Source organism: Lissotriton vulgaris, chromosome 5 (assembly GCF_964263255.1).
Source record: "Lissotriton vulgaris chromosome 5, aLisVul1.2, whole genome shotgun sequence".
Classification (NCBI taxonomy): domain Eukaryota; kingdom Metazoa; phylum Chordata; class Amphibia; order Caudata; family Salamandridae; genus Lissotriton; species Lissotriton vulgaris.
The window spans coordinates 1,392,741,277-1,392,755,507 of record NC_141693.1 but is presented as its reverse complement, the minus strand read 5'-3'; the positions used below and the strand labels follow the sequence as shown (position 1 = coordinate 1,392,755,507).

The window sequence follows — 14,231 nt, the reverse complement described above, 5'->3', positions numbered from 1 at the left end:
AATAATAGCTACAGTTGCAAAGGTTCTTTTTGAAATTGATAACTGAGAAGCCACGAAATGTTTAATAGAAGTTGTCAATTTAGTTACATCAGGTCTACATCGTTGGAACATTAAAATGACATACTGACCATAAGTTTGTATAAATAATGTGGACAGCATTGGACACTTACATTGGGTACACACCATATTATGATCAGCTGCTTGAACTAGATTTTTTTTAAAAGACACTGATTTGCAGTCTGATAAAGTCAAATATATAAATCTTTCAGTGTCTATTCTAGTAGTACTTGATAAAGTACAATTATCGCAGTCATGCTGCCATTGATAAGAAAGGCTAAAAAGATTTTCTACATCTACACCTTCATCTTCCAAAACACCAAACATATACATTAAAAATTTCTGACAATCCTGCTGAATGTTCTGTGAAAATTTATTTTGACCAGAACATATGTCTAAAAGATTTCGAATTTCTGAAACACTTTCTATTTTTGCCCTATCACTGCTACATTTCTCAAACACAGAATTAAAAAAAACGCAGAATCTTTGATCCCGATTTTCAACAATCTGTTCTTGTAAAGTTTGAAGAAAAAAACAACATTAACCACTACATTAGCATAGCGGTTGACACCAGAACTGTTTTCAAACTGAAATCCAACCACATCTTCAACAGAATCCTTTTTCTTTCTGCTTACAATTACAGTTTCATCTACTTTTTGTCTTTTTGCTACTACCTCACTGCAATTATTCTCATTTCTTCTTTTTCAGCCTACCACACGTTTTTCAAACTGAAGATATTGAGGCAAATGTGGAGCATACTGTCTTCTTAACCTATTGTATTCTTTAACACAATCTAGATCTGCACAAATCTTTGACTCATCACACTTAATCAAGTACAATCCTGATAAAGTTCTGACTCGTGATAATGCCACATATGCCATACCCTCTTTAAACACAGAACTTCCAATGTTCACCAAAGTACTATCTACACTTAAACCTTGAGATTTATGAATTGTCACCGCATATGCCAAACAAACAGGAAACTCTTTTCGGCGAACATATAAGTCTTTTACAAGCAAAAATCTAGCAGAACAATGACTGATTTGTTGTACTTGCTCAATGCCATCAAATTTAATTTTTAAAAATTCAATTCCGGGCAAAAAATTTAACACCCTTGTAGGTGGCGAATGAGGCAGCTCATTACCCCCTTCCAGAACATAGGTTGTGAGGCATACCTCATGTTTCCAGCACGCCTGAAGATTGGCTTAAATGGGAACTTCAAAATTTTTTACTCTGAAATCATGGCACAAGAGTACCTCAACTACTTGCGTGAAACTAGGGGTCATCAAAAAGCACGCCATGAGGAACATGTAGAACATGATTCCCGCACGGTTGCTATCAGAGACAGTCCTCGCAAGAAGTAAAGATAAAATAAAATAAAGATAGAGACTAATAACATTAACATCTTGGGGGGAAAAATAAGATACAAGTGTCTGTTTAAATCAAGAGTTAAAGTTGTTTTAGCTCTATGCTTATGATTTCGTCACCTAGGGTATTGGGGATATGTAGGCCTGTCTAATATAGCGGTTGGCACCAGCACATTAAGAATAGTGTCTGAGGTTGAACACTAAAATGGGGGGAGCATATTGGGCACAACGGGATGACTCAGAAAAAAAAAGCCAGGGGGGTGGACGGGTGCGACATCCTGTAGGCAACGTCGGCCAGACATAGGTCCTTTGGACCTATTTGCCTGTAGGGGGGGCGGGATCCTGAGGGTGGGCAGTCTGGGGTGGGGGAGGGCGGGAATATGGACAGGGCACAAGGGCACTAGAAACTGGTTGGAATGCGAAGAACACAATTTGAAACAAATGCATGAGCTTGATTACTGTATTGAAGATAGTATGAACACAAAAATGGAAATCTGTTTAGTTTGTGTAGTAGAACTAGCTAAGAATAAATTTATTAGTTTGATAAATAAAAGCGAGCAAGTAGCCGATAGCTCCACAGAAAAAAAGTATGTCTCTTAGATATGTGACGTGGAATGTATGTGGCCTAAATGATGCTCAAAAAAGACAAAAATAGGTTTACGGTTACGACAAATGAATGTAGATTTTGTATTCCTACAAGAGACACATATAATGAACACTCAGGAGTTTTGTCTCAATCAGTTGGGGTTTCATTTAATAGTTAGTTCTAAACAAGGGACAAAAAAAAGAGGGGTAGCTATCCTATCAAGGAGTACAAATGTGGTTACTAGGAGAAAATTAGAAGATCAATGGGGGAGGTGGGCTATGGTTGAGATTTTAATAGAAGGAGTATGGACAACACTCGTGGCGGTGTATGGTTCAACTCAGGATGATCCAGAAATCCTACAGTTTCTGGATTCTGAGTTGGCAGCCTGGTCCCCTCAGGTTATTATAGGAGGAGACTTGAATATCAACGGGGCGGAGGGTTTGGGACTAGGTACAATAAGAAAGTATAACGGCAGGAAGAAAAGAGTTCACAAGGTTCTTATTGACCTTCTAGGAAACAATACCTTGCGAGACGTTTGGGGGACAATAAGATCAGAGCAAACAGGCTACACATACTACTCTGCACCACATCATATCTGTGTCAGATTAGACTATTTTTTGATATCCAAAGATTTAATTAACAGAGCAAAAATTGATAAACTCCCCCGGATACTTAGTGACCACAACCCCTTAATTTTAACAATAATGCAAGGAGGGGGAATAAAACTAAGGAGGGTATGGACATTCGAAAGAGGACTTCTCGCAGATAATGACTACATAACACATATGTCTAAATGGATCAATGAGTTCTTTGAACACAACAGAGGGAGTGCTGCGATGGGCGTAATATGGGATGCCTTTAAGGCAGGAGCTCGTGGAGAGACATGTAGTTATAGTGCCTATAAACGGAAAACAGAACGGCTACGTGATAGTGAGATAGAGAAAGCAGTATTAGAAGCAGAGGAACAGCTCAATAAATGTGTAATAAGGAATGAACCAATTGAACAATACATAATAGATTTAATGAAAGTGAAAAGTGAAGCAGAAGAGGAACTCGCAAATAGAGCAGCAAAGCAATACACAACTAGAAGGGAGTGATAGTATGAGTTTAGTGAAAAAGTAGGACGGGTTCTCGCTATACGTACCAGGCAGATAGCGGCGGAAGGGACTATCAAGGAGATCATGGATGAAAGGGGAACATTACACTCAGACCCAGAAGAAATTCGGGAAGTGTTTAGGAAATTTTATCAGTCATTATATGATGACCAAAATCCCAGTAGTGTCGAAGAGATAAATGAATACCTTCAGAATATTCAGGCTAAGACTATTTCTTCTGAAGAGGCAGATGAGTTAGAGGCTCTGTTGGATAATATCGAGATTAAAGAGGCTATGTCTGCTCTACCCTCGGGAAAGGCTGCTGGTCCAGATCAGTTACCTATTGAGTTCTATAAAACTTTCTGGGGATGCTTAGGACAAGATCTAATTAAAACGATTCAAGCTGCGCAGATGGGTGAGTCTGTCCCAAAATCCTGGGGGGGTGCAGACATAGTGTTAATCTTAAAAAAAGAGAAACCCCCGACTGAACCAGGGTCCTATCGACCAATTACGCTGATGAATAATGATACTAAAATATATTCAAAAGCTCTGGCTATAAGATTTGCTAGAATAATAAGTACCCTGGTTAGCGATAACCAACATGGTTTTATCCCCGGAAGAGGGACGACTCATCACACCAGGAAAGTCATAACTTTGTTTGATGCTGCCGAGGTAACAGGAGACCCGATGGCAGTAATGCTACTGGATGCGGAAAAAGCATTCGATCGGGTCTCCTGGGATTATCTGTGGCACACTCTAGTCAGAGCCGGGATTAAGGGTGGCTATGTGAAAGCACTCCAGACCCTGTACAAGAAACCGGTTGCAGCCTTAAGAATAAACGGGGGCACTACAGGACAATTTATGATCAAGAGAGGAACTCGGCAGGGCTGCCCATGCTCTCCGCTGCTATTTGCCATGTATATGGATCCACTAATCCGTAAAATAGAATCATCACCAGAAATTACCCCACTATGCACAGCTCTTGGACCATGTAAGATACTCACCTATGCAGACGATGTGGAGGTGATAACACCTTGCTCTACGGAAGCGACTGCATTGGTAGAGGCGGAGGCCCAAAGATTCGGACATGTCTCGGGCTACTCCCTGAATGCATCAAAAACCCAAATTATTAAAAACTCAAGGACTCCCTGTGATGACAGACGAGTGGTACCAATAGGGAGGCATTTAGGAATCAACATTTCAGCAGACTTAAATAATCTGGTGGAAAAAAATGTTTCTCCAGTAATCGATAAAGCAAGGAAAGACTTGGATCGATACGAGAATCTACATTTGTCATTAGTAGGACGAGTCAATATTATTAAAATGTTGATTTTACCAAAATTTTTATATCTTTTCAGGGCAATACCACTTTTAGTTGATAACAAATGGTTTAAAATTTGTGAACATATGATTAATCGTTTTATTTGGGCAAGAGGTAAGACGCGGAGGGCACTGAGGTACATGTCACTTCCACGGGAGAGAGGGGGGTGGTCATTACCAGATTTAAAGTTATATTATTGGGCTGCAGCACTGCAAGGTATGGCGGATCTGATTGGAGGAGCAGAGAAGGATGGTTGGGACAAGATAGGCTCGCTCGCTATTTATGGTTTGGTTTTGGGCACAAACGCTGAAAATATATTTTTGAGGTTTACGGAGGAAAGCTATTTTAAAAGAACACGATTTAAGACAATAACGGCTGCTTACAATATATGGAAAGGATTTTCTAAAAAGGTTGGAATAGGGAAATACAATGCATACACCAGATTCAAAAATAACCCTTCTTTACCCAGTGTGGTGTTTTCAGGAATTGTATATCAAGAATGGGAGAGGCGGGGGATAGGTAAGATTGGAGATATGCTAGGTGACTATGGTATACTTCAATTTATAGATCTGAGAAATAAGTACACGTTGAATACAAAACACTTCTTTAAATACCTTAAAATCAGAAGCTGTATACTGAATAAAAAAGGGGGATCACTGGGCTTCGGGAAGAATATAATGATGGATCTTATAGAAAATGGTCATGACTGTACTATAAAGAGATTTTACTCAGAGATGACAAAATTAAAGAGAGATGATCTTGAGAAATGGACAGATAAATGGTCTCTAGATTTAGACATAGATAGGGATAGGGATATTTTTACTGAATCACTAGAGATGGGAAGCAAGATACTGTGCTCATCGTCTCTTCAGGCCCAGCATTATAAGATTTTGTATCATTTGTACTATACGCCATGGAAAATTGCTCAATGGGGGGGTTTATCTGGGACTACCTGTTTTTCGTGTGGCAGCATGGAGGCTAATCTGATACACATTTTTTCGACATATCCGCACCTAGATAAGCTAAAACAGGATATTGAAAACTTTTTTCAAAATGCTTTAGTAACAACAATAGAGCTAACCCCAGCTATCATACTACTGGGGGTATACCCCAATGGGCAAATAATCTGTAAATACTTTATGTTTGTGGCAATGGCGATTCTTAGACTGTTAGTGGCCTCGGCCTGGCTTGACCCAAATCCTCCAACCTATCATCAATGGCTAGGTAAAGTACTATCAGTACAAAAACTGGAAACAGCTATCTATGCCAGGAAGGGAAAAAAGGGTAAAAAACTGGGTATGCAAATTTGGGGCCCCTTTATTCGGTGGAAGATTGGAACTGAATGATGGAATATGAAGAATTTGTACTATCAAATACTGGAATTTATGATTATGCATGTATATTCCCAGGATGAATTGGTATGTATTAAGCATATTGCAATTTTTGTGTTTTATTAATCTGTGTTCTATGATTCTTTTCTGTATCCTATTGTGCCCTGTTCATGTAAATAAGGGGGGGGGAAAAATGGGTAAAAAATCTCTTCAATAAAAATATTAAAAAAAAAAAAAATTCAATTCCATCTCTATTTCTATAATTCACAAAATCAACAACATGACCCATTGCTCCATTTACCACACCTCTTTCAACATTTAAATTCCTTCTCAAAATAATACGACAATTTAAACACACATTCAGAGTCTTTTCAAGACCAGCAGTTTTAGATATACTCTTCTCTAATGAATCCAATTTTGATTTCAAATTTTCTGACAAAATAATTGTTGCTCCCATATGCTCTATTTTATCTATAGCTTCCAGTTTCACTATCTCTTAATTTTCTAACTTAAACATTTTGCTGTTGAAGATGGAACATTCTTGCAGAGTTAGCATCAAACATATCCCAGATTTGTTCTCAGTAATTTTCTTAAAAATATTCTCTGGAAGAATGTTTTCATTTGGATACAAATTTGAAATTAATAGTGCATGTAAAGCTTCTTTCCCATGCTCACTTAGTTTTCCGATTCTTACATCTTGTAGAATATTTTTATAATCTTCATCCTTTGCCTGTCGCATATTTTGAAGCAGTTCTGCATATTTGAAATTTAACCATATATTAACGTTTCCAATGCTTCCTAGGGACTTCCTGGTATCTTCATGTGTGAGCATTTTAAACACTGGTTGTCCTTTTACTGGAGTCAACTTCAGTAGATCTCCAAAAAAAATAATGTGTTTCCCTCCAAATAACACATCATATTCTGTTCTAAGAATTTCTTGCATTCTCAAATGCACAAAACAAGCATTAGATTTGAGACCATGATAAGAAGTTTCATTTTCTTCAGGACTCTGGAAACTTCAGAACACGCATCTCCAGATAGCTTGTTGTATTGCAATTTATTATCATGCTCAACTGGTAGCATCAGTAAACGATGTAGAGTTATCCCTTTAATGTTATGTGCTGCCAGTTCAGATGGAGCAGTTACAACACAAGACAGAGGTGATTCAGTCCTTTTCTGCAGATACGTTGCAATTGCTTTAATCAGGAAACTTTTTCCAGTTCCCGCTTCTCCACTTACGTACAGTTGGACAGGCTTAAATGATGTACATGAGCACTCTTTTTTCTCATGACTGAATCCATGTTCAATCTGTTCTGTGACTTCATCATATATCTGTTTCTGCTCAACGTTTAGTTGTTTCACCAAATCTTCCAAGGTAACTACATCCTCTTGAGCTTGTTCCATAGCTCTTTCCACCTCATCCATGGCAGTGGCAGCTTCATTTTGGATAATTGGTCCTCCTAGTGGATCCTGACTCAATGAAGTAGAACTCTGACTGTCTGGAGAACTGTCTCTAACAATCTCTGCAGCAATTGTGGCTTCTTGCTCTAGTTCTTCGTTCAACATTTGCAGATAATTTGGAAAAACAGGACATTCTATGGTATCCTTGGTTGCATTAAAAGAATCTTCGTAACAGAGAAAATCTCCAAGTAGTTCCTCTTCTAATCTGTACGCCATGGCTTAAAGAGTTGCAAAAGAGCTAAATAGTAAAATTCCCTTTTGTCTGGAGATTCGCAACTCAATTTTCGATGATTAATCAAATGGCCTTTTCTCTGCTTCACTAGACATCCTTCATACCCAATGACAGCATATTTTCCATTATTGATATCTTCTGTGATGTTCCTCTTATAACTATAGTTTTGCAGAACTTCATACAAACAAGTGTTCTCAAGATAACTACTTCTATTTGGATAGTATGTATCCAACATGTTTGTCTTCAAAATATCTGTACTATTTGGTTCTTTCTCCGCCAGATACTCAATTTCTTGTACAGATTTCAAAACTCGGTTTCGTGCTGCAGCAAGACCTAGACTCACCCAAATGATTGATCTAGATTTGACATAGAGACTTGCTGATGATAACCGATCAGAACATTCATATGCTCCAATTTCTCGATGCAACAACATCTTCAGACTGAAACTGTATAGTTTTTTACTTATACTCTTTTCATGTGAAATGTCCTCCCACATTTCCTTCAGTTCTGTCTTTTCTTTTTTTGGGATGTAAGACGTCACATATCGAGCCACAGCAATAGAGTTGTCAGCAACAAACTGAATATCCATGTTAGCATTCCACATGGACAAAATCACTGGGTTGTAGTAGCTAATGTACTTGGACTCTTCGTTTCTTTTTAAATTGTATGTATTTTTTGGTGATTTCCTCGTCACAGTATGTCGCAGAGAAGACATCAAATTATTTACTCTTCCTTTAGAATTCACTGGTCGTGGAAACCCGAAATTACATTTTGTGTAGAACTTGTGCTTGTTTCTGAATTTTCGACGGCAGTACTTTCCACAACGATGGGTTTGAAACCGTAAAACTTGTTGCCTTAAACTGTTTTCTTCGGTAGTTTTCGGAACAGCACATGTTGAATACTCTTCAATGAAACTCATCACTGTGTCATCGGAATCAGTTCCAAATTTGGGTGCATCTTTAATCCATAACAACATATGTATGTGAGGAGCACCTCTCGCTTGATACTCCTTTCTCCAAAAGAAATCCAAAACCTCTCCAAGGGGAGGATTTTTTTTGTTAGTAATAAAAGACATCATAGCTTCAAATCTATGATTGAAATATCTGCATACATTTACTGGATCTAAAGAACATAGTTCTCCAGGTGTTTTGAATTCTATATTTTGTATGTTTCCATTTGCCTCTCGTAGAAATTGAAGTAAGTCGTCCCATGCATACTCAGCACAGCTAAGAGTGAGGAACCATGTAGGAGTTCCTAAGTTTCTTAGCATACATTTCAATTCCCCATGACGACGGAACCAATACTTGTTTGTACCACGCTGACATGCCATGAGATTGATTAGCTGAGATTCCAAAATACTGTCTTGCAGATTGACTTTCTCCATAAAGTCTCTCGCCGAAACATTTTGCAGATGTGCTCCACTTTTCAGTATATGGTTCACTGCATAAGAAAGCCCAGACAAGTCACTTTCATACAGTAGATGAAACAAATACGGAATGCATTGACGAAACCTTGTTCCAACACATACATGTTTATAGTACTCATTGTTTTTGACCAAATACAACATTGCCTTTTTGACTTTCCTAACATCCACTAAATCTTGCCAGATGTTCTTAATCTTTGTCGGAACCCCATTAACTAGAATAAGCAGAGGTTCCTCTTCCACTCTTTCTACACCAATTGTATCAATATTTTTCTTGAAATCTAGAGGCAAATAAACAACTCTTCCCTTTAATCCTCTCTGTAAATCTGAAGGAGGCAATTTCCCTATCTTAGGCTCCATGCGAACAATAGCCTGAAAAGGATGGACACATTGAATCAAAATAGATTCATAGGTATTTAAATCCATCAATTCAGAAGGAATGTCTACCAACTCAAGATCATTATGAACAGCTCTAGCAGGCATTCTGTTTTCATTAATTTTTTTAAAACAATAATTACAAATACGCTGATCAGAACTCAAATCAAAAGAATTCTCCACCAACAAATAAGTTACAAAATCTTTCCATTCACTATTATTCACTATTCACTATTATTTTCCATTTCACTTTTTGCATATAAATCAACTAACCTAGTCTGAATCTTATAATGAGTCCGTCGACAACACACACAAGTAAAATTAGGCCTTTAACTTGATTTCACCTTAAACTTGGTAATTTCCTCATCAAACTTTTCTGTACTTGAAATCTGTACATTGTCTACCACATTACCTTCTACTGTATCAATTTCTACACTGTCCTCTTTGTCACCAAAATAACAAAACTCATTTTCTTCACAAATGTTCTTCACATCCAATTCAGATCCATGCAAAAGAGCACTGTTTAACTGTTTAAGCTTAAGTGCTGGACTTTTTGCATAATACAACCTTCTCACTAATGTCCTCACTTTATTATGATGCACTGCTAACATCCTAAAATGATGAAAAACACTCTGACATACTTTTCTAGAAAGACAAGCCAGTGAATGTCCATGCAAACCTGTGTTTTCTCTCACTCTGCAAGGATCTAACTCTTGCAACATCTTCATTTTCTGTTTTAGACTTTTCTTACTATATGTACGTAAGAAATTATGAAGCAAATCGATTGAATCCTGTCGCACACTACAAATACTACTACACTTCCAAGTGTAGACTGGACCCTTAGTACGTCTCCCTAAAACTTCATCAGCTAACACCTCTTCTGCATCTCTAGACACAAGTTTCTCTTTTTCCATCGGACAACCGTCTTTCACCTCATATGCTCGGCCACTGGTGTCAACTGCATGCACCAAAACAGTCTCCTGCAAGTAACTCTCCTCATTAAAAAATGGCTCAGAACTTGAACTATGCATCCATTCTCCAGAAAAAACTTCACAAAAATTAGTCCGATTAATTATTCTTTTCCATCTACTGTTCGATTTGAAAACATCAATTGCCTTGTTAAGTATCCTAATTCTATTGATTACTAAAATAAATAATTTTTTCTTAACTTCAAAAGCCTGATCAAAAATCTTCTCTACACTTTTCTTTTTCTTGTAAAAAGCAGCTCTCTGTTTACCTTTCTTTACATTTTTTAACAAATTTAAAACTACCCTATTGCGAAACATTCGTCTACGAATGTCCCTAAATTGATTTTGCCATCTATTGCTATAAGTACTGTTCTCTCCTGCTCCAGTAGTAACATGTTTGGGGGGCCTCTCCTTCCTTTTCAAATTTGCTCTCTCCTTCTGTATATTCACATTCCCATTAACATTTGTTTTTGCTCTACATATGTTCCGAAAAAAAGACTTAGTTGTCTTACCAGGAGCTTTTTTTGTGTTTTTTGAAGTACTTGCTGTAGGGGAGTGCTTTAATTCCGTTGCTGTTTTTGATTTTTTCCGTATGGCATCTTTCCTTCTCCTCTGCCTTGAGGGCATATTTCCTTACTTCTGAAATGTTGATTTCAATCTGTGGTAAAGAAAAAAATAACACATTATAGACCACTATTAGCAAACAACAAAGCAATGACAATAAGCAAACAATATAAACACTAGTTTACATCATATCTAAGTTTATACCACAGCAACTATATAACTAGGAGTAAAACAGAGAAAAACAGCTAGAGGGAGTAACACAAAGAGACAGAGAGAGTCAGACAAAGAAACAGGTAGAGGGAGTAAAACATAGAGAAGGAGTAAGACAGAGAGAGTGTATAATATGTTGTAAGACAGAGAAAGGATGTAATAGAGAGAGGGAGTATGTCAAAGAAAGGGAGAAAAAGAGTATGTCAGAAAAAGGGTATAACAGGGTGTAAAACAGAGAAAGGGTGTAAGAGGATGTAAGACAGAGACAGGTTGTTAGAAGGGAAGAGGATGTAAAAGAGACTAAAACAGAGAGAGCCTGTAAAAGGGAGAGAGAGAAAGTAAGTTTGAGAGAGGGTGTAAGAGGAAGTAAATTAGAGAGAGGATATAACAAGAAGTAGGTCAGACAGAGGATGTAACAGGAAGAGAGGAAGTGAATAAAAAAGTCAGAAAGAGGGAGAGAGGGTGTAAAAAACAGACAAAAGATGTAATAGGGAGTAAGACAGGGAGAGAATGTTACAAAGAGTAATGTTGTAAGACAGAGTAAATCAGGAAGAGGATGTAAGAGAGAGTATGATTTAGAAATTGCTGTTAAAAAGAGAGAGAGGGAATAAATCAGAGACAGGGTGTAAGAGAAAGTAAGTCAAAGAGAGAGTGTAAGAGAGTGTAACACAGAGTCAGGATGTAAAAAGGAGTAAGTCAGAGCGAGGGTGTTAGAAGGGGACAGGTGGAAAAATAATAATAATGCTTGGTAAAGAAATGTTGATGCATAAAGGAATTGTATTTTGAAAATAAGTGAGGTTTCAGTAGTGTAATAAAATGCTTGTACATATGACCTGTGCTCTGTTTTTTTAATGTTATTTAAAAAAAGATTTCTGGCACATGAATTGGTTTTACATTATTGACAAGGATTAGATAGTATCTGCATGATTAAAAAAATATATTACCACATTTCACAATCATGTCACCTGTGTTTCCTCAGAATAGTAAACAGATTGTGCAGATGAGGTGAGGCCTGTCCAGGGGTGAAGAGGAGGTGAGGCCTGTGTCCAATAGTGCAATGGACAGGACTCACCTCCTCTGACCCTTGGGCAAGCCTCACCTCCTCCGTGCCCCCTGGACAGACCTCAATGTATTGGGTATAATTGATGGTAACAGGGTGCAGATGAGGTGAGGCCTGATCAGGAGTGCAGATGAGGTAATGCTTGTCCAGGGGAACAGAGGAGGTGAGGCCTGTGTCCAAGAGTGCAGTGGACAGGACTTCATAAAGCCTCTCCCCCACTGCACTCTTGGACACACATCCTCAGAACCTTTCACAATCATGAAAGCCATTTGGGCTTTCCTCACCTCCTCTGCAATCATGTCAGGTGTATTTCCTTAGATTAGGAATCAGATTGTGTTTTTTTATTGTTGCTTTCTGTTATGTTTTCTGTTAATGCTTGGTAAATGTTTTTTGCTGCATAGAGGAATTGTATTTTGGAAAAAACTGAGATTTCAGTAGTGAAATGGAATGCTTGTCTGCATGATTAAATAAATATATTTGAATCTTTCACAATGATGTCACCTGTATTTCGTCAGATTAGGAAGTAGATTGTGCAGATGAGGTGAGGCCTGTCCAGGGGTGTAGATGAGGCCTGTCCAGGGGTGCAAAGGAGGTGAGGCCTGTGTTCAAGAGTGTAGTGGGGGAGATGCTTGTCCAAGGGTGTAGATGAGGTGAGGCCTGTCCAGAAGCGTAGAGGAGGTGAGGCCTGTCCAGGGGAGCAGAGGTGGTGAGGCCTGTGTCTAAGAGTACAGTGGACTGGACTGCATGAAGCCTCTCCCCCACTGCACTCTTGCACACAGTCCTCACCTCCTTTGCACCCCTGGACAGGCCTCTCTCCCACTACACTCTTTAACACAGGCCTCGCCTCCTCTGCATCCCTGTACAAGCCTCACCTCATCTGCAACCCTGAATCATACAGACACTAATTATTCCTTCTCAAAAATGTAAAAGCCATCCATTTTCCCCAAAATCATTTTTCACATCACATTTAAGAAACACAGCACAGGTCCTATGTACAAGCATTCAATTTCACTAGTGAAACCTCACTATTTCACGAAAGACAATTCCTCTATCTGGCATATGTTGATATCAAGCATTTCCAAAAAACATGCCACAAACCAACAAGAAAGAACCTCAATCTGCTTCCTAATCTGAGGTAACGCAGGTGACATTATTCTAAAAGGTTCAAATATATTTATTTAATCTTGCAGACACTATTTATTCTTTCTTAAAAATGTAAAAGCCATTCATTTACCCCAAAATCGTTTTTTAAATAAAATTTTAGAAACACAGCGCAGGTCCTATGTACAAGCATTCCATTTCACTACTGAAACCTCACTATTTCACAAAGTACAATTCCTCTATCTTGCATATGTTCATATCAAGCAATATCAAAAAACATGACACAAACCAACAAGAAAGAAGCTCTATCTGCTTCCTAATCTGAGGTAACGCAGGTGACATCATTGTGAAAGGTTCAAATATATTTATTTAATCAGGCAGACACTATGCATTCCTTCTCAAAAATATAAAAGCCATTCATTTACCCCAAAATCGCTCTTTTAATAACGTTTTAGAAACACAGCACAGGACCTATGTACAAGCATTCCATGTCACTACTGAAACTTCTCAATTTTACATAATACAATTCCTCTATACAGCAAAATCTTTTTACCAAGCATTATCCAAAAACATGACACAAACCAACAAGAAAGAAGCTCTATCTGCTTCCTAATCTGAGGTAACATCATTGTGACAGGTTCAAATATATTTATTTAATCAGGCAGACACTATGCATTCCTTCTCAAAAATATAAAAGCCATTCATTTACCCCAAAATCGTTTTTTTAATAACATTTTAGAAACACAGCACAGGTCCTATGTACAAGCATTCCATGTCACTACTGAAACTTCTCAATTTTACATAATACAATTCCTCTATGCAGCAAAATCTTTTTACCAAGCATTATCAAAAAACATGACACAAACCAACAAGAAAGAAGCTCTATCTGCTTCCTAATCAGAGGTAACACAGGTGACATCATTGTGAAAGGTTCAAATATATTTATTTAATCAGGCAGACACTATGCATTCCTTCTCAAAAATATAAAAGCCATTCATTAACCCCAAAATCGTTTTTTTATAACATTTTAGAAACACAGCACAGGTCCTATGTACAAGCATTCCATGTCACTACTGAAACT

At 37.9% G+C, this 14,231-nt stretch overlaps 1 protein-coding gene across 1 annotated transcript in view; it reads left to right on the top strand.

Moving 5' to 3' along the window:
• LOC147712642 (cytochrome P450 2G1-like) overlaps positions 1-14,231 on the top strand; it is a 227,150-nt gene that overhangs the window by 156,947 nt on the left and 55,972 nt on the right. The window lies entirely within an intron of this gene.